The following is a 21,134-nucleotide window of genomic DNA, read 5'->3' on the forward strand; positions in this document are numbered from 1 at the left end:
ACAGGGTATGGGAGTTGAAATTCAACCGTAAAGCCAGAGTTTATTATATACAGTAGAAAGTTGTTCCGTACTGTTTATTAAAAGTACATGATACATTTATGGATAATATGATTTAAATGCTGATTGATTTTACTTGTATAGGAGGGTTATTGTGGAATTGTTAACAAGGAATTGTTAATTTACATGAAGAAATCTTACTCCAGCAGTCATTAGAAGGAATTAAAATGCATCAAGTTGGAAATGAAAAGAACCAGCTTCTTTATTTATATCACATTGAAGCTGTTGGAACAAGGGAGAGTCTATAGTAGATTTAACCCACACAAAGACTTTTGTTTTTAAGAATTTACCAATAATATCAAATTAACCCCTTCCCGACGGGGCGTTTTTTCTTAACTTTTTTTTTTTTTTTCCTCCTCGCGTTCAAATAAGCGTAACTTTTTTAATTTTCCGGCTATATAGACACATGAGGGCTTTTTTTTTGCGGGACAAGTTGTACTTTTTAATGGTACCATTTACTATACCGTATAATATTCTGGGGAATCAGGAAATAATTCAATGTGGGGTAAAAAGGAAAAAAAACGCAATTCCACAATTTTGCGCTGGTTACGTTTTTTTTGGAGTTCATAGTTCGTTTAAAATGATGGGTTATCTTTATTCTATGGGTCGTTACGATTCCGGTGATACCAAACTTATATAGTTTTCGTTACGTTTTACCACTAAAAAAAAAATAGAAAATTTTACGGTTTTTCTAATTTGCGTCGCGTCGCCATGTTCTGCGGCTTATAACTTTTTTATTTTTCCACCTACGGACCTGGGTGAGGGCTCATTTTTTGCGGGCTGAAGTGTACTTTTTAATTATGGGATATGTGCGACTTTCTGATCTCTTTTATTTAAATTTTTTTGGGTAGGCGATGCGACCAAAAAATGTAGTTTTGGCGTTGGGAATTTTTTCCCGTTTACGATAACTAATGTTATATTTTAATAGATCGGACTTTTAGGAACACGGCGATACCAAATATGTTTATTTTTTTTATTTTTTATTTATTTTTATTTGTGAAATGGGGAAAGGGGGGTGATTTGAACTTTTAATATTTTTTTTTTTTTTTTTTTTTTTACTTTTTTTTTTTTTTTTTACTTTTACTACAAGGCCCCCTAGTGTACTTGACCACTAGGGGGCGCGATCGCCTGTACTAGGTTCAGCCATAGAGCTCTATGGCTGAACATAGTGATTTTCAGCACTTCCTATTACATCCTGCCTCAGGCAGGATGTAATAGGAATGCTGACATGGCCAGCACAGGGGTCTACATTAGACCCCTGGCTGCCATGGCAACCGATCGGCACCCTCCGATCTCGCCGCGGGGGGCCCCGATCGGCGCCGGAGGGGGGCGCCCCCCCTCCGATCAGCTATTAAAGCACTGCGGGCGCTTTGCCCGCAGTGCTTAAAGGGTTAAACGGCCACGATCGGCGAACTCGCCGCTCGTGGCCGTGAGAGCAGGTACCTGGCTGTAATATACAGCCATTACCTGCTCTCTTTCAAGCCAGCTCACTCCGTGAGCTGGCTTGATTCCCCCGCAACCGTCATATGACGTACATGTACGTCATATGTCGGGAAGGGGTTAAATTAAAAACACGTATATAAATAATATATGCAGTAAAGATTTCATTTCAGACAGTGCATAGTGTGGGAGTGCATGATACAAACAGCAGTTTTATGCTTATCTAACATTGTCCAGAAAATACTGTATGGTGCCTGATTCTTGTTCACTTGCAAAAGCAAATTCACTCTTCAATGGACAAAACCACTGCAGGTGGGGCAGATGTAACATGTACAAAGAGAGTTACATTTGGGTGTTAATTTGGGATGCAGTTTAAATCCCGGCGGTCGGGATCCCGGCGTTCAGAATCCCGACGCCGGAATCCCGACCGCCAAAATCCCGACCGCCAAAATCCCGACCGCCGAAATCCCGACAGTTTCTCCCTCCGTGGGTGTCCACGACACCCCTGGAGGGAGAATAAATTAGCGTGCCCCTAGTGTACTTGACCACTAGGGGGCGCGATCGCCTGTACTAGGTTCAGCCATAGAGCTCTATGGCTGAACATAGTGATTTTCAGCACTTCCTATTACATCCTGCCTCAGGCAGGATGTAATAGGAATGCTGACATGGCCAGCACAGGGGTCTACATTAGACCCCTGGCTGCCATGGCAACCGATCGGCACCCTCCGATCTCGCCGCGGGGGGCCCCGATCGGCGCCGGAGGGGGGCGCCCCCCCTCCGATCAGCTATTAAAGCACTGCGGGCGCTTTGCCCGCAGTGCTTAAAGGGTTAAACGGCCACGATCGGCGAACTCGCCGCTCGTGGCCGTGAGAGCAGGTACCTGGCTGTAATATACAGCCATTACCTGCTCTCTTTCAAGCCAGCTCACTCCGTGAGCTGGCTTGATTCCCCCGCAACCGTCATATGACGTACATGTACGTCATATGTCGGGAAGGGGTTAAATTAAAAACACGTATATAAATAATATATGCAGTAAAGATTTCATTTCAGACAGTGCATAGTGTGGGAGTGCATGATACAAACAGCAGTTTTATGCTTATCTAACATTGTCCAGAAAATACTGTATGGTGCCTGATTCTTGTTCACTTGCAAAAGCAAATTCACTCTTCAATGGACAAAACCACTGCAGGTGGGGCAGATGTAACATGTACAAAGAGAGTTACATTTGGGTGTTAATTTGGGATGCAGTTTAAATCCCGGCGGTCGGGATCCCGGCGTTCAGAATCCCGACGCCGGAATCCCGACCGCCAAAATCCCGACCGCCAAAATCCCGACCGCCGAAATCCCGACAGTTTCTCCCTCCGTGGGTGTCCACGACACCCCTGGAGGGAGAATAAATTAGCGTGCCGAGCGTAGCGAGGCACCGGGCCCGCTGCGTGGCGAGCGCAGCGAGCCCGCACGGGGGGGCGATCCACGTCCCCCCCTTGTCGGGATTTTGGCGGTCGGGATTCCGGCGTCAGGATTTTGAACGCCGGGATCCCAACCGCCGGGATTTCATACTGAATCCATTAATTTGTTTCAGTGCAGAATAAATACTGGCTGCTTTGTTTTTATACTGCAATATAGATATCAGTTTGAAGTACAAACCCCACCCAAATCTACATGTTACATTTGCCCCACCTGCAGTGCACATGGTTTTGACCATTAGCATACCTCCCAACATGACCCTCTCCAGGAGGGACACAATGCTCTGCTCCTGGATTTTCTGCTTAATGCATGATTGCCATCACATGTGCTGAACAGGTTAATTGATAAGAAAGGTGCTTCAACACAGGTGACAGCAATCATGCATTAGGAAGGAAGTGCAGAAGCAGAGCAATGTGTCCCTCCTGGAGAGGGTTATGTTGGGAGGTATGCATTAGAGAGTGAATTTGCCCTTGCAAGTGAACTAGAATCAGGCCCATGGTCTAGAATAGTGGTTCCCAAACTGGGTGCGTAGCACCCATGGGTGCCATAGGACATCGGCAGGGATGCCATGGGTAGGTGGTTCAACACCAAATTAAATTATTAATGGTCCATGTAATCCAAATCCAGTACTGGTGGCTGGAATCAATTGCGTGGATAAAACAGAAGCGCAACCCTGTCCGCTACCGCAAAACAGATCCTAAGGAAGACAATTTAATAATTTTAATGTGTTCTTCAAGAAACATTTGATATATGGGTGCCATGAAAATAAAATACTGATACTCTAGAACTGGGGTAGCCAACCCTAGTCCTCGAGAGCTACCAACAGTGCATGTTTTGCAGGTCTCCTCACAGAATCACAAGTGAGATAGTTAGCTCCATCTGTGTATCTTTTAAAATGTGTCAGTGATTAATGAGTGCAGTTGTGCAGCAGCTAGGTTGTCTGGAAAATGTGAACTGTTGGTAGCTCTCGAGGGCTAGGGTTGGCTACCACTGCTCTAGAACACTGTGATTGAAGAACGTTTGGGAACACCTGGGCTATAACCAATCATGTCTGCCTTTAAATAAACTCACTAGGGGAGATTCAACTCAACCTGATGGCCATGATGTGCTGATTGCAGAACAGCACAATGCATACATCACCAAAGGGCGGTATTCAATGAGCCTGATTCGCCATGTTTTTATGTTTTTATTTGTGCTGTTTGGCGAATTTTTGACAAAAACTGTGAATCACCCTATTCAATGACCACATGGCGAATACATTTGAAGGTTTTTTTCGCCATGATTCACCGAGTAGCAATCGCTATCTTTTTATGGAGAAGTGGAATGTGAACTTTTAAAATAAAGTGTTTTGTTTTTTACATTTGGTGTCTAAAAATCAGGAATTTTATTCTGAGGAGGGGCATGCTATTTTTATTCATGTGCTGTAAGCACATGAATATATATTTAATTAAAAAAAAAAAAAATTATTTATTTTTTTACACAGCAGCCAGCAGGGGGCGCCGGAGCCGAGCCGCTCATTACATATTCATATATTCACTGCACTCGATCGTTACGATCGTGTGTAGTAAATATACGCTCCCCTGCTGGCACCCCCGGGGGGCAGCCTGTGCTGCCTGGCACCCGGGGAGCCCACCTGCCCCTCACAAACGTTCAGGGGCAGGCAGAGAGACTTCCATCTCTCTGCCTGGCACCCTCCTCAGGCTCCCTGCGGCATTCGCCGCAGGAGCTCATATTCGCCTGTCAGGGGCAGCGAGCCCCTGACACGTTGAATACCGGAGCCCGCTGGCTCCGGAACGTGGCGAATGTGCAGCGAATCCTAAAAAGGATTCGCTGTACCTCGCAGGTATTTACATTGAATACCGCCCAATGTATATTGTGCCTGACATCCCATAGAGGCACACTGGAAAACATGACATGTTGAGGGATTCATAACTGCCTTATATGTGTGCAGACACATTACTAATAAAGAAAGTGCCCAAATCTATTATAACAAATGTTATTGATGTCTATATACTAAGCCCTGGTGTGAGTTAAAGTTTATAGGGATAAAGTAACAGTCAATTACTGACATATAGGAGCCCAGTGCTTTATCTCCATCCACTTTATCTCTTTCCAAGGCATAGTAGATAGACCCCTTTATCTGAACTTAGAACATAAATACAGACAATAGTATAGTCACATTTTGGGCCTGATTCAGACTTGTATGCTAGGCTAGCGAATAGGTTAACGCTGTCCAGCCAAATGCCCGCCCCCCTGCCACCACGCATATCCCCTCGGTAGCATGCGAGGGGATGTGTACGCTAACAAGTCCTCTTGCATGGGGCCACATGGCTGAAAAATCATTTGATGGTTGCTCACCATCGAATGATTTTTCTGCTGTTCGCTAATAACAATCTAGACTGACTTTTATTTTGCCCGAAGATCGCCAAATTCGGGGGCGGGCCCTGATATCATGTGACTTCAGCCACCCACCCAAAAAGGCACTTTAGCTGCAGGGGTACACCCAGTATTTTTATGTGGACGCCCATAGGACCTTATTCTGGTCCGTTCGCATGGCCGTGTGTGTTCGCACGGGGACGATATTTCTGCGCATGTGCTGGGTGCGTGCGGCCACAGCGAACAAACTGTTCCTCACTATCCTTGCCAATGGAGGGCGGGGCGCGGGGCGCGGGGCGGTGGTGCGGTCTATTAGCATATGGATGTCAGCTACCGCCCACGCTGCCCGCACGCAGATCTAAGGTTGCTCTGAGCAAGTTGGAGACCATCGAATGATATGGGTGTTACCCCGCAGGCTGCGAATGGATGTCATGTAACATTTACAGCCAGTGCGAACGCACGCACATTGCAAATGGTGGGCCGGTGTACCACCATTCGCAAGGCGGGATCTGGTTCACTCGCAAGGATGCAAATTCGCATTAGAGTGAATGAACCAGAATACCCCCCATAAAACGCAGGGTGTTACCCCCGGCCCTCCCTTCCCGGAGTGAACGGCTTGGCGAGTGTGAATCTCGCCAAAGCCGTTACCTCCCAGGGTTTGCACACACGCATAATCGCGCATGCGCAAACCCCGAACCCCGAGGCTGAATGTGCCCTTTATGTGCTGCACACAGTACAAATATAGATAATTACTTTGAGGTTAGCATTCCTTTAATATGCTAGGATATAAATCACGTAATAAAAGAATAAAGGATATTACTTTGCAGGACCACGCTCACAGCTTGTCACATGTCAGTATGTTTAACATCTTGGAACAAGTCTCAATGAGTACGTCTGATAGCTGTATTGGCATAGTGGGACTTGTCAATTGTTAACAGCAAGAAAAATGTACTTGTTATTAAATTAAAGACTAAACCACTTACTAAAATTGAGACAGTTTGCCCTTGAGGATTTAATGAGGTCATAGAGACACATATTCTAACCAAATGCACAGGCACAGAAACACAACACAGTTTAGGAAAATGTATTAGGTTATATCTGCTGCGAATGCCAGCAATAATACACTTATTTCAAAATGTATTGCCAAAAAGATGACTTTTTTGTTATTATGCGTTTAAAGCATTTCCTCGCATAGGAAAGTATGTAGATGTTTATTTTAAAAATATATCAATTTTTAAGGGAAAAACATACATATAAATCAACATGTCTTTACCAAAAAATGACTTATTTATTTCATACTGTATCAGTATAATCTAGAACGAGACTTATCTAGTCCATTAGCAATTGCCTTAAAGCAATTTATTCTTACTGTATTGTTTGTTTTTGAATTATCAGTCTTTCTGGGAACAGGGGTAAATTACCCCAAATGGGGTAAAAATGAAATTCCTGAGGGTAATAGACAGTCGAGCTGCTGAGACACAGCCGGACATGCATATGAATCTATAAGTATGCATGGCTGTGTCTCGGCAGTGCGACCGTCCATTACCCCCAGAAAATGAATTTAATTGTATATAGAATCTATATATATAGATTCCATATGCATGCCCGGCTGTGTGTGTTACAGTACTTTAGTGTACAAGGCCCTGACGCAGTGCAGTGCGTCAGTACGACAGGCCATTGTGTATACCATACTTCCCTGCACGATGCCCCGCCCCGCCTCCGCTTCTTCAGTAGAGTCGACTAGTTGACGCACCATGTCGGCAGTGCGCAGTCTGTACTGCTGCTGCAGTACAAAGTTTCTTTGCCTGGTTATAGGCTCCTTTCAGAATCAGAATCAGAATCATCTTTATTGGCCATGTACACTTTCGTGTACTTGCAATTTCTTTTGGTAACAGTGCAGCGTAAACATCAAGTGGGGGTCATGGGGAAGGTGACATTGCATTGAATTACATGTGTGGCGTTACATTCATGCCATTACATTCATGTATATTTCAGTCAGTAGGGGGGCGCACACTGTGCGTGTTCAGTTGTTGGACTGCTCTCGGGAAGAAGCTCTTGGCAGTTCTGGTCGATTTGGCCTTTCAATGTATGCCCATCTCTCTGCCCGTCTAGGGGAAAAAATTTGCACAGACTGTCACTATATCATCTTGAAAAACAGGCACTAATAGTTGCCTGGACGTCACATTATCAATGGCTATACCACACACACACAGCCTGGCTGCCATTGATGATGATGATTACCATGTATGGCTATGTGTGGTAAACATCATCATTATAATCATCAATTGCTGCCAGGCTGTGCACCGTACTAACAGGATATATCATCAATTTCTGGGGGTAAAGTATGTATTACCATTATATGATACCCTTCCTTTCAAATCAAGGGGGGGTAACGTATCTAAATATGTTTTGGGGTAAAAGGTAAAAAGGTTCCCTGACCCCTGTTCCATATGATAATGAGAGTGCAAAGCCTACTTTTGGGCCTAGTCCAATTTCATCCCTTTTTTCTTATTACAAGCAGGGTTGATAGGTCTAGACCAGTACATCAGCGCTCACACAGTAACCAGTCTGTCAAATTCTGGACAGAGACAACATTATTGGCAGCCCTCCATCACCTCACTTCTCCCTTTGTCCCCTTTATGGCAGGTCACTCCTGATGCCTCAAGAACACCAAAGTCCCACCTCACCACCAAAAAACGATGTAATACCCACCCCCTGCCAGTTACAAAACAAACAAAAAGCCATAATGACAAAAAGCAAAGATTCACCAAGCCTCATATGGCCAATGGTCTAGCATGGCTCTTAAGTAGGGTGTTGTGCTGCACCCCTAGGCAGGTGCCTCATATGGCTAGTAGAAAATTTGGTACTTGTGTAGTTTCACAGCGCCAGCGAGCCCGCAGCGTGGGCGAGCGAATCGAGCCCCGCAAGGGGACTCAGACGCACGGCACCATACTGGCGCCATGAAACTACACAAGTACCGAAAATTCACCACTGGACAATAGCAATGCCTATCATGTATATGTTACTTACCGTTTCGAATAATTATAATTTTGCCATCTTGTTGGATTCACTGGATTGACCATCTTCCTTCACTTTTGTGCACACCCCATACAAAGTATATTGGGTGAAATGTAATAGGTTGAGAGAATCAGAAAATGAGAGATTTGATAAGAAATCTTCAGGTTTTTTTTAAAAGCGGCAATCATTTACACTGCAAAATCAGTTTGATTTTGCAGTGTAAATGATTACCGCTTTTAAAAAAACCTGGAGATTTCTTACCAAATCTCTCATTTTCTGATTCTCTCATCCTATTACATTTCACCCAATATACTTTGTATGGGGTGTGCACAAAATATACTTTGTATGAGGTGCACATGCTTATAGGGACACTTTTTCTGTGACATTTTCTTTGTATTCAGGGACTGTTATTGTCACATGCAAACATGGGAATTGCAATTCCCAATTGCAAGGGCACAAATGAAAAATATTCTAGTGAGAACAAGCAAGGCACGACTGCCGTGATATCAGAGGAGAAGCATCACACAAGAAGCACTCCCTGCTATTGCAGTCTGAACTGGCAGTCCCTGGGAAAGAAAACACCTCCCTCTGGGACTGTCTGTCCATCATGTGACTAACAGGGAGTGATTGCCATTGCAATGTAATGTTACTACATGTAAATGCACACACGTACCATGCTAAATGGGCCACAATGCAGAATGACTAGCCGGGGAAGAGGCTGAGCCATAGCTAAATAGTCTTTTTGTGTCCTATAGTTTTTAATAAAGTGGCATTGTCAGTGTTGCTGTGTATAGGACACATTTGGGGGGGGAGGTGGGAGGGTTTCTATGGGATGCTGCTATTGGCAACCAATCAGAATCTACTTCTAATTTATTTAGCACCTTCTAGAAGAAAATATAAAGTATCATAATGGTTGCCCATAGCAACATCCCATGTGATGTAGAACTCCCATCCTAGTAAATTTCCCCCATTTCTGTTTAACCAGCGTAAATAGATTGCCAACATCTCTACGAATCACACTCCTAGTTACAGTTCAGTAAATACTGTATACCATATACCTTTTACATATTTAAATGGGTATACCCACGTTGAGATGTGTGCTAAACTTTAAATCGCCCCGTTTCTATGCCTCTTAAGTTATAGGATTGTAAGTTGCCACCTTAAAAAAATAATAATAATACATTGACAATCCTTTGAAAACAAAATAATGAAGAGGTTTGACTGCCAGCTTCTTCTACAATGTGTAAGAAGGACCAGCATTGAAGTTGTAACATCACAGCTGTCAATCCGCAATGAACGTGAAACCCTGCCAAGGCATAGTATATGCACAGCTGCTACTTGGTAGCAATGCCAGTGTTAGACTTTATAAGCATCATCTGATTTGGGATAAAAGGAAGGCATACAGGAGAGGTTTTATTTGTAGTTAGTACTTGTAGTGATAGAGTATACAGCAGTATATAATATGAAAAGGTTGTTTCCCATAACCTTTTTTTTTTTTTTTACGTTATTGAGGATATTCCAATTTTTCTTCCATGTACAATGCATTTTATCTTATTTGTTTTCCTTTCTTTATTATTGCCATATGCAATTAATATTATTATCTATTTTACTGTAAGATTTTTTTGGGTGACACTAGAACCGAGGGCGGGCGGCTGACATCACCGGATGTCAGCTGCCCGCCCTGTCCTCCCACAGGACACACGCAAAACTAAGACACCTGAGAGTGTCTTAGTTTTGCGAATACTCGGTGACCATCGAATGATGTGCGTGTCACCCCATAGGCTGAGAATGGATGTTTATGCAAAAAACATCCATTCACAGCCGTGTGGGGATCGTGGCGTGCAAGAGGGGGAGGACATCTCTGCAGGCGGTGGGTGGGATTTAAAAGACATGCAGCGCTGTGTGTCAAACAGAATCACCCCCAAAGTGTAGAGAAATAAACTGTACCAACCAGTCAGCTCCTGTCATTTTGCAAACACTGCCTATAATCAGGGCCATTTCTAGAGGCGGACAAGCCGTGCAGATGCCCGGGCCGATGCACAGCTTGTCCCCCACTATTAGAACAGCCCGGGGCACCTGCCAGCTTACCCCGCCGCCGCTTCCCTAATCCCTTCAAATTCAGGGAGAACATGAAGAGTGCATCGCATGTCCCTGTGTCAGCCAATCAGGAGCCAGCCCGCGAGGTATGATTGGCTGATGGCCCACCCAGTCACAGGGACACACAGTGAGGGGGAGGATAGACACTGGATGTGCTCCCTTCCCCTCTGAAGGGAAGCGACAGTGGCCGAGAATGACAAGGAGACAGACAGCCAGTCAGGATGACACACACTCTCCCAACCAGCAGCAGCAACAACAACAACTGTGAGTTGTGTTGCTGCTGGGATATTTTAACACATTAGGGCATATGTGTTTATTGCACTGTGGGGGCATACCAGGCTGGCACTATGGGGGCATATCTGTGTCTGGAACTGTGGGGGCATATATGTGTCTGGCATTGTGGGGGCATATCTGGCATTGTGGGGTCTATCTGGCACTGTGGGGGCATATCTGGCACTGTGGGGGCATATATGTGTCTGGCACTGTGGGGGCTTGTCTGGCAATGTGGGGGCATGTCTGGCACTGTGCAGGCATATATGTGTCTGGCACTGTGGGGGCATATCTTGCACTGTGGGGGGCATATTTGTAATCTGCATCATGTTGTGCAGCGTAATGGGCATTACGTTGTGGGGAGTATTGTGTCATTTCCATTACAGTGTGGGGTGTAATGGGCATCATGATGTGCGGTGTATTGTGTAATTGGAATCATGGTCTAGGGCATAATGTGTAATTCGCATTACGGATAAACAGTGTATAATGATTTATGTAGCTTGTCATTGTTTGGGCTTGAATTGTGAGGTGTACTACTGTAGGTCACTGTGTGGGCCTTTATATTTTTATGTCACTGTGTGGCCTTCAGCCGGCCAAGTTAAGAGTGGGAGGACAATGACCTTTCCTGCGGTAACCAATGAATGGTTATGCAGGTAATTGTTTTCCTGCTAGACCACGCCTATTATATTAAGTCACACCCCTTTTTATTAAGTTACACCCCTTTTTGGCGCGCGCGCCTTTTTTCACTGTAACATTATGTATTTGGGAGGGGGGGGGCACATTTTTTTTTTTGCCCTGGGAGCTAAAGTGTCTAGAAATGGCCCTGCCTATAATGTGGTATGGAAGATAGGAGGTTGTTGGCTTGTATTGTATCTCTCTCCAACACTAACCACTATGCAACCATGCACCATTTATTACTGTAGTGTGTACTTCTATAATTTTACTATACTGTATTATTTTTGTATTACTACTATCATTTTACTATAATGTATTCTTTTTGTAGTTATAATATTATAATATCAGCTTTTTTTATCTTTTTATGATTTTTCTTTGCTTATAACTTGATCTTTGTCCATCTTTACTATTATGATCAGCTTTTTAACCTTGTGTTTTGAAAGATTCTATCATTTTACTTATACAATGATTCTTGATCATGCTTTATGACAATAGATTAATGGTATGGATTTCATTTAGTTTCAGAAAATGTGGACATTTATTCATTGTGTTGTATCAGTTACTGACACAATAAATATGTATTAAAATAAATATACATGACACATCTTAACTTGTAGTTCCAAACTAGAAAATGCAAGAGAGGGGTGTAATGCCTGTAGCCATTACTACTAAATATCATCTAACTGAAAGTGGCTGCAAATTTAATAAGTTTAATTTTCTCTACTGTACACATCAATATTACCAACATTTCACTAATGTTGTCCGAGATCTATACCTACTGGTAAATATCAGAGCATCGGCTTCATCACATTTCAATAAACTATCAATTCTTCATTTAGTGCATCTCCATAGGAATGCAACAGGGCAGGGATCTACAAATGGCAGTTATTGATGGATCCGTACAACTCAATTTGAATGTTAAAAATCATATACCCATCCAAAACAGGAAAAAACACAAGTCATATTTTACTTCTTTACCTGTAATGCATCATTTTTGAAAAAATATCCTTTTAGATATGCGGTTTCCAATAATAACACCCCATCTGGCCATACTGTACCACAACTTTACATGAAACAATTATTCCCAACAAACATCAGGTGTATACATTATATAGCACATGTACTCACTCATTTATTCCAGCTTGTTTACATGTACTTTAGGTGGAAATGTGCAATACACTTTTTTCAAAATGGTCTACATTTAGGACAAATCACCAGTAAATTGCAGGATCCTACACAAAAGTAAAAACGTGCTTTTGGAGCACATTGAACCTCAATGTAAATGGAAAACAAAGCTTATAAAACAGGACGTGGAAAGCTTTTTAAGACAACTGTAGGAACCACGATTCCCAGTCAATGTTAAATGTCACCATGGAAGCTTTTAATACCTTCTGAACATTGCAGATTTCTGGATGGAACAAAACAACTATATTATATTACCTTGTCTGTACACAAAAACATACACACTCACGCCCCGGCACAACTTACAATGCCTCTTATGGATTAGGTTGTTATGATTCAATATGAAATTTTCCAATTACTACTTATTTTACAGAAAATGTCAAATATCCAATAATACTAATAGAGTATTAGGTTTTGTTTGAAAATGCTACTTATTTGGGCCAAGATGATTAATTCTGTCAGTCTATTTTCCAGCTCATTTCAGTTGGATGAAGACTGTACAGATTTCAAGTTTAGAGCAATGATGTTTTTTCATTCTTCTATTGAAATGGTTTTAAACTTTATTTTTTTTCCTGACAGGAATTTTTTGTTTATCAGTATCGGATGCAGTTTAAGATAGGCTACGTATATCCGAACATCAAGGGTAAGCTGTTACTTCTATTTTTTCTCATCTGGAAATAGAGTCATAAGTTCCACTGAAAATAGCTTTTTACTCTCCATCCCTTCAGCCAACAGTAACAACAGTGATAAAAATAAGGAAAGAACAAGATAAGGGCTTCTCTCCACCAATTTATATGGAAAATGTTCTCCAATAACAGTTTTACCTGGAAACATATTTAAAGCTACACTACCACCTTATGTAAACATTTCTAAAAATTCTCAAACCCCTCCCACCACATAACCACATGACTGCAATAAGTAGGGGTTCCACATTTTCACTCTCAGCTCTGGGTGAAAATCGAAAGTGGACGGACAGGTTGATATGATGATGCAATTGCTTTATTGTTGCCATTCCCACTGCTACGCAATGCTGCTATTACCAAAGTGGGGGTGGTTCTATGGGGACATGATTTTGTGTAAAATAACTCATTGGCTACTCGGACATCTACTTCTGTATGTTAAGTAGGTGACAGCGGGCGGATCGTGGCCAGCTCTGGGAGGCTTTTCCACTCTTTCATGTGGCCAGGAATGGCACCTGGTTTTCAGGAGCTACCTGGCTGTTCTGGGAGAGTAGGCAAGTATGCTGCTCTCTTCGCCACCATGATTTATTTTCTGGTTATGTATAACAGAAATGCTAGATCCCGAGAAAACAACCTTAGGGGAGAGCCACATTAGAAAAACATTTTTGTAATGTGCCGTTTAGGATGCCGATCTTGGGGCATTTTTTTAATCACAGGATTCAATTGGTCTCTCTAAGAAAAAACAACCCCCCAAACCAACCGCCCCACACATTTAATTTATTTACATCGGGGTGCGGGAGGAAGCGGTTCAGTGGTGTAGCTGGGAGCGGCAGAGCAGCCAGGTGCGGAAAAGCAGTGGTGTGGCTGGGAGCAGGGGTGCGGCCGTTGTGCTGCACAGTGTGACCTCTGACCATGTCAGGCTGAGCAGAGCCACACAGCTGGAGAGTGAAACAGCCGGGCAGCATCTGAGTGCATGCTCAAACGACGCCCAGCATTAGACTGCGCATGCGCAGTCTAATCCAGAGATCCCCAACAATTTTAGGTCAAAATCGCCAATCCTGATCCTGGTATTGGCCACCCTGGTAGCGCTGCAGCTTCAAAGGTAATGCATCAGAGGATAAAATGCATGTAAAAGTATAATATTCAAAGTTCTGTTAGTCAGTCTTTCTTGTAGAAAAAGAAATACATTTTATTTCAATATACATTTTTGTTTTTTTAATGATATGCCTATTCACTTACAGAATGTGTCCAGTATACTGCAGTACCTGTTATATCATGCAGGGGTCATAGTTGGTGATTGTGCTTACTATTATATTATATACTGTAGTAGTACAAATGAACAATGAATACATTGGATTGCTATGGCCATGTTTGCTGTATGTAATATGAATATGTCATACATTATATAAAGTACACATTTTTCATGTGTCAAGTGTCAGGTATCTTATTTCTTTTATAATGTTCTCTTAGATACTTTAAGTCACACTGAGTTAGATTTACATGTCACTATTTTCATCTATGGCATATAGATTTTGGACCCTATTATATATGCCCCTTTGTGTCAGTTGACTTTTGTATTGCCCTTTGTGTGTCTATTTAACTTTTCTTCTATTTAAACTATTGAGGAATGGAAATAACAAGTATTTTTTCTACTTTTAGCCAACGCTGTAGGTTCATTATTATATACAGATCCCATTATTTGGTTGTCAGTATTAAACAGTGCCCATTCCAAGTGTAATATACCGGACCTACCTCCTTTGGCTAGCAATATATAGACTAATCGGTACTTGTTTCCTAGCAAGGCGCCCGTCGGGGTTGATCATATGCCTTAAGTTAAGGTACTTAAGGCATGCGATGGACGCGATGGACGCGATTTTCTTTAAATTACCAGCTTTAATTGCCGGTAAAGAGAAAACCGCGTTGATCGCTTCCATCGCGGGCCATTATAATGGCCTGCGATGCGACCGATGCGATTTTCCCATAGAGAACAATGTTAAATGAGTTTTAAAGTTAAAATCGCGTTGATCGCGTCGGTCGCATGCCATTATAATGGCATGCGATGCCATCAACGCGATATTACATAGGGAACAATGGGAAAAGGGCCAATATGGCCAATTTCTCATTGAATATGCCCCCTCATGGGTATTAAGTATGGTTAATGCCCCCCCCCATTGTTAACGCCACCCCACTACTGCCACCAACCCAAAGCGTGGCGAGCGCAGAGAGCCCGCGTGGGGTGGCGGTACGTGTCCTCCGACCTTTTCATACCCCCACTATACATGAAGCGTGGCGATTGCAGCGAGCCCCGCGAGGGGACGCGTATACCTGTGAAGTTATGCGCGTCCCCTCGCAGGTCTCGGTGGCTCGTTGCGCTCGCCACACTTTATAAAATCAACTCCACGCTGATGTGGATAGTGTGGGTATGAAAAGGTCGTAGGACGCGTACCACCGCCGCTCGCGGACTCGCTGCGTTCGCCACTCTTCGGGTTGGCGTCAATAGTTAGGTGGCGTTAACAATGGAGGGCCATTTCACCCATCGGGGGGGTTTGCTATGAAAATGGGGGGTTTTGGGGCTTTTTTCATTGAAATCAGGGACCATTTTACATTGATTCCAATGTAAAAATCGCGTCGATCGCGTCGATCGCATCGCATGCGATTTGGTTGGCATGCGATGCGATCTACGTGATTTTTCCGGCCGCGATCAATACAATTAAAATTGGTGGCACCGTGCTAGGAAACAAATACAGACTAATCTGTAAGTGTATTTCCACGTACACTTCCAACATGCGTATTTATAGTGGTCTTATAGCAGGGCTGGGCAACACCGGCCCTCCAGATGTTAATGAACTACACATCCCAGGATGCTTTGCATTAGTTTTGCTATGTGGCCATGCTGAAACTGATGCAAGGCATGCTGGGATGTGTAGTTCATTAACATCTGGAGGGCCGGTGTTGCCCAGCCCTGTCTTATAGAAATGTGGGTTTGGAAGAGAAGATGTGGAGGAGTGAGGTTATTCTGGTTCATACACTACCCCGCACGTTCGCACGGGGAGCTGTGTTTTTCTGCATATGAACATACGCTGGGTGCGAGCGGGCACATGGAACTGCTTATCAGTGCGGGCGGTTGGTGTGGGGCAGTGGCGACGGGCTGCGCCCATGGGAAAATGCTGGGAGCAGTGACGCGGCTGTCGGGGGCGGGTAGCTGACATCACCGGATGTCAGCTGCCCGCCCTCTTCCCGTACTGGGAGCATGCAAAGCTAAGACACCAGAGAGTGTCTTAGTTTTGGTTGCTCCTTCAAAATCATTTGACGGTCATCGACCGTCAAATGATTTGTCCCCGCACCCCGTAAAACATCCATTCGCAGCCGTGCAAGCAACTCGCCGAGCGAGGGAGGGGCGGGCAGCTATGCAAGAGGCCGGCGGCATTAGATCCACATGCAGCGATGCGAAATTCACAGCGTTGCGTGTGGACTAGAATAAGGTCCTATAGCTGCTCAGTAGTCTGGTATTAGCTTGGCAACCTGGCGGATGTGCTACCTCTAAAGCAGTGGTTCCCAACCCTGGTCCTCAAGTACCCGCAACAGTGCACGTTTTCCAAGTCATCCGGCAGGTGCACTCATTATTCAGGCACATTTGAAAAGATCCACAGGTGGAGCTAATTATAGCACTTGTGATTCTGTGAGGAGACCTGCAAAACATGCACTGTTGGGGGTACTTTCAGACCAGGGTTGGGAACCACTGCTCTAAAGGGAGGATGTCAAACCTTTGATAGTGATAGTGGAAAAGCTGTCTATGGCAACTCAACAGCTTTTAGCTAATATCTCTGTAGCACAGTTTAATAAATGACAGTTAGAGACTGATTGGTTACTATGGGCAGCTTCTATACTTTATCTCTCTTGAAGGTTTGATACATCCTCCCTTAAGTGTTTCCACTGAGTCAAGTGAAAGGCAGGCTGTAAGGGCTTTTGCTATTTTAGCATTTTGTACCCTCCGTCATACAAGTTCAATAGCTCAACTTGGTTCCATTATTTGGTTATAGCATTAGCACTTGTTTAAACCTTTGAGTGCCAAGTGAATTTGTCAAAATAGGTGTGAAATCTGCCAAGCAAATATTTTTATTCATTATAATATTTCTGTTATATAGGAAATATAATCTTTTTTTACACAACATTTTTTTATTTGAATTTATATAACAAATGTGGGCGACGCTGTTTTTTTTAGATTATATTTTGCACATCTCTCACAGAGATGTTGGCACTCAAAGGGTTCAATGAGTAGCATTTAATTTTTCCTTTACATGTAGTGTTATTATACATAGCTATTTGCTTATACTATAACATCAGTCTGGTTAAAGTCATCAGTGGCAAGTATGTATGTATTCCAAAAGTATTCCATAAAGGAACAAATTGTATTGCTTCACTCGGATTTGAAAAATATTTAACTTTGCTTGCCTTGAATGTGAATCTTCTCCATTGTATTTGTTAATCTAAATTTATATCTTTTCAATTATTCTCTAAGTTGTGGCATAAACAGAACCTTAAAAATCTAAAATGTTTAGAAAAAGGTAAATATAGATTAAGAGAGTGTCATTTTAAAGCAAAAACAGTTGATAAATCATTAGAACACAATTACCTACATAAGCAATGCATTTCTAAAGTGTTCAACAGTAGTTAGAAATTGCTTTATCTGAATACAGCTGTCAAAATAAGTCCCAACTGTTCTGATTGTGGTCTGTGTTACACTGCCACTAATCAGCCTTATAATGCTGTGAATTATTTTTGGTTTCCCTGGGGGCCACATCTTCATGATGATGACCCCCATGCTGGATTAGTAGGTGTGTGTTGAGAGTAATGAGGCCTACACACGGGTGCGATTTCATTGCATTTTCTAAGCGATCTGACTTAATTTGACTAGATCGCTTCAAAAATGCTCCTACATCGCTCCGTGTGTAGGGGCCAAAGCGATAGCGATGCCCGGCCCCGCACAAAACGCTATCGCCCTTCGATTAAGTTCCAGCATGCTGGATAAATCTAGGTAGATCACCGGTCAGGACCAGATGTTCTCACTGGAGAACACTGGCCCCAACAGATCGCTCACTACACATCGCTGGCACATCGCTGTGTGCTGAGCATTCTAACATCGCTCAGATTGCTCAGTAAAATCTCTACGTGTGTAGACCCTATGGGATTTGGAGATGTATAATTGGGAATGACACTGGGATGATGGACGATGTGAGAGCAGTAGTTTAGTTGTCTGCATTCCCCCCCCTGAAGTCACAAACACATGCCAAAGCCAGGGGAGACAAGATGAAGTACATTATTAAGTTGTACTGCTATTCTACAAAATAGAGAATGTTAATTGATATGTAGAAGTAGGTTGACAACCTTTAGGTTACTATAGTTTATTGACTTGTACATACAATAGCCCCCTGCAATGTGTACCAAATGCAATGCTTTATCTTCGGGCTTTATTTGACAATGACTTTTGCTAATCATATAAATAAATTCTAGAAAAACATAGGAAACCAGCAAAAACCTGCTGCGTTTACTAAGCTGGAATAGCTCAGAATTTTACAACCAGAGCTATTCAGTGTTCTTGAGGCTTCATGGAAAAAAATGCCATAAAGCGCACCATCTGTGGCTCAGTGCGCAAGCATGCAGGGGCCTTTTTGAATATGTCTGGGCTGAAAAAAAAACCACAGTCAAAGCAGTAATAGAATTGGGAGGGATACATAGGATAGGCCAGCAATGGGGATGCTGGCAGTCAAAAGACCGACCCCAGCATCCTGACAGAGGCTCCATAAGGTACCTTGCAGCAGCCTCTCTCCCCGCAGTACCCTCTCTCCCCGCAGCCTCACAGTAACCCTCTCTGCTAGTGCCACCTAAACCAATCCTCACTGCCCCGCAGCCTAACCCTAATCCCCTAACCCCAATATTTTGTGATTGGGCAGTCAGTATTCGAGCATCGGCATCCTGATCCTTTTCAGATTACAGTACTGGTCTTCTGACAGCATACTGATGGCATCCTGACTGCTAGGATGCTAACTGCATTCCGAATTGGTGACATTCCACCATAAACCGGAACCATTGGCTGTTCCAAAAAAAAGTTCTCTCTACTGTGTGTAAATGATGAAAAATAAGCATTACGGTTGTGCTTCTTTCTGTTTTCTCCATGATTTATTGGTACATATTTTCTGGTTCCACTGCAAATCAGTCATTAAAAACAGATCCCTGGGGACATAATTGGCTCTGCTTTTATCTCCATAATCTACAAGAAAATGGCAAAAACACATACTAACAATATGTCCCCTAACGGTTTTCAATTAATCATTTTCTTTTCCATGCGTGAATAATCAATAGGAGAACTTGCTTTGATTTTAAAATAACAGAAGATCAATTCATTTCAATGAAATTATCAAGATAACCTGACATACTGTACAAAGAGATTGCTCCAACTCATATCATTATGAATATATCAGTATGCAAATATCTATGAGGGAAACATGAACTTAGATTATTTAATGTTTAGCAGCTTTATTTACCAAAATACATTTGACTAAAAAGGGTCTTATGATTAACCATTACACACCATTTTAGTATTACCTGAATGTATTAAAGGGCTTTTGGAGCAGTTTTTGTGAAAAACTAGTCCAAAGAATGCATTTCCATTTCTTGTAATGTGATCTGCCTGAATTTACTTAGAAGGACCGTGCAGGGCCGGTGTAAGGCTTCTCAGCACCCTAGGCAAAACTTCAGCCTACTGACCCCCCCCCCCCCCCACAACACACACACACACACACATTGCCACCAATACCAACCCCTTAAGGCATACTTGCCTAACATTTCAAAATGGCAGGGAGGCACCCAAAAAGTGGGTGGTCCACCCAGCACCTCGGAAAAGTGAGCAAATCCCCTGGAGGCCCCCCTTTGCCATCCACAATAGAGTACAAGGAGGAGGGGGCAGCAAAGTAGGGAAGTATGCCTCAAGGGAATGTATGGAGTTGAAGTTCCACAGCAGCCACTTGCATTAAGTACAACAAAGATCCTCATAGACATCCTTGATTTTTTGCTTTGCAAACTTGGTGGCGCCCCCTCAGATCCTGGTGCCCTAGGCAGCTGCCTAAAGCTGCCTAATGGTAGAGCCGGCCCTGGGACCGTGTAAAATTACTGGGGGGCGAGTTGCAATAATAATGCTATCTGGAGATGATGGTAACTGGATAAGTAGGGTTTTCCCCAGTCCCCAGACTCCTGCTTTGTTCTGACCCAGGGAATTGCAGAAAGCACATTGGCTGGAGCAGAGCTTTCTCGCAAACTCTGACCCTGTGTGCGATAATGGATACATCCCTGTGTGTGGATCATTATTATTACAATTAGGCGCTACAAAGGTTGGACCTCACAACTATAAAATTATTGAACAATTATTATTATTATTATTAATATTATTATTTTATTATTAAATGCCAAAAATATTTGTAGCAATGTACAGAGAATATTTGTCATTGTTCTCCATTGGAGTTTACAGTCTAATGGGGGTATTCAATCCCCGGTCATGACTGTCGATCCGTCCCGACAGCTGTGACCCTGGCCCATTTTAATTTTGCCCGACCGCATATCGCCAGACGGGATTCAATATCACGCCTGCCGATCGGCGAAAAGTGGGCATGTTTGCGTAAACGGCCATGGATTGTTGAGAACCGGCCATGAATACCCCCCTTTATTCGTAATATACAAATGTTCAGTGAACTAGGGTTCATTTTGTCAGCATTGAATTAACCAATATGTTTTGGAATATCATAGAAAACCAGAGCACCCAGAGGAACCCCATGCACATGTGGAGAGAACATATAAACTCCACACATATATGAGCCTCAT

The 21,134-nt window shown here is 43.1% G+C and overlaps 1 protein-coding gene across 1 annotated transcript in view; it reads left to right on the forward strand.

Annotated features, from left to right (window-relative positions):
• The window catches only part of SLC8A1 (solute carrier family 8 member A1), a 503,134-nt gene that overhangs the window by 45,692 nt on the left and 436,308 nt on the right, over window positions 1-21,134 (forward strand). The window contains exon 2 of the mRNA XM_083176013.1: window positions 13,162-13,225. The gene's annotated coding sequence lies outside the window, so the exon portion shown is untranslated. The remainder of the gene's footprint in view (window positions 1-13,161; window positions 13,226-21,134) is intronic.

This window comes from Crinia signifera, chromosome 3, assembly GCF_055691185.1.
Source record: "Crinia signifera chromosome 3, ASM5569118v1, whole genome shotgun sequence".
Taxonomy (NCBI): Eukaryota; Metazoa; Chordata; class Amphibia; order Anura; family Myobatrachidae; genus Crinia; species Crinia signifera.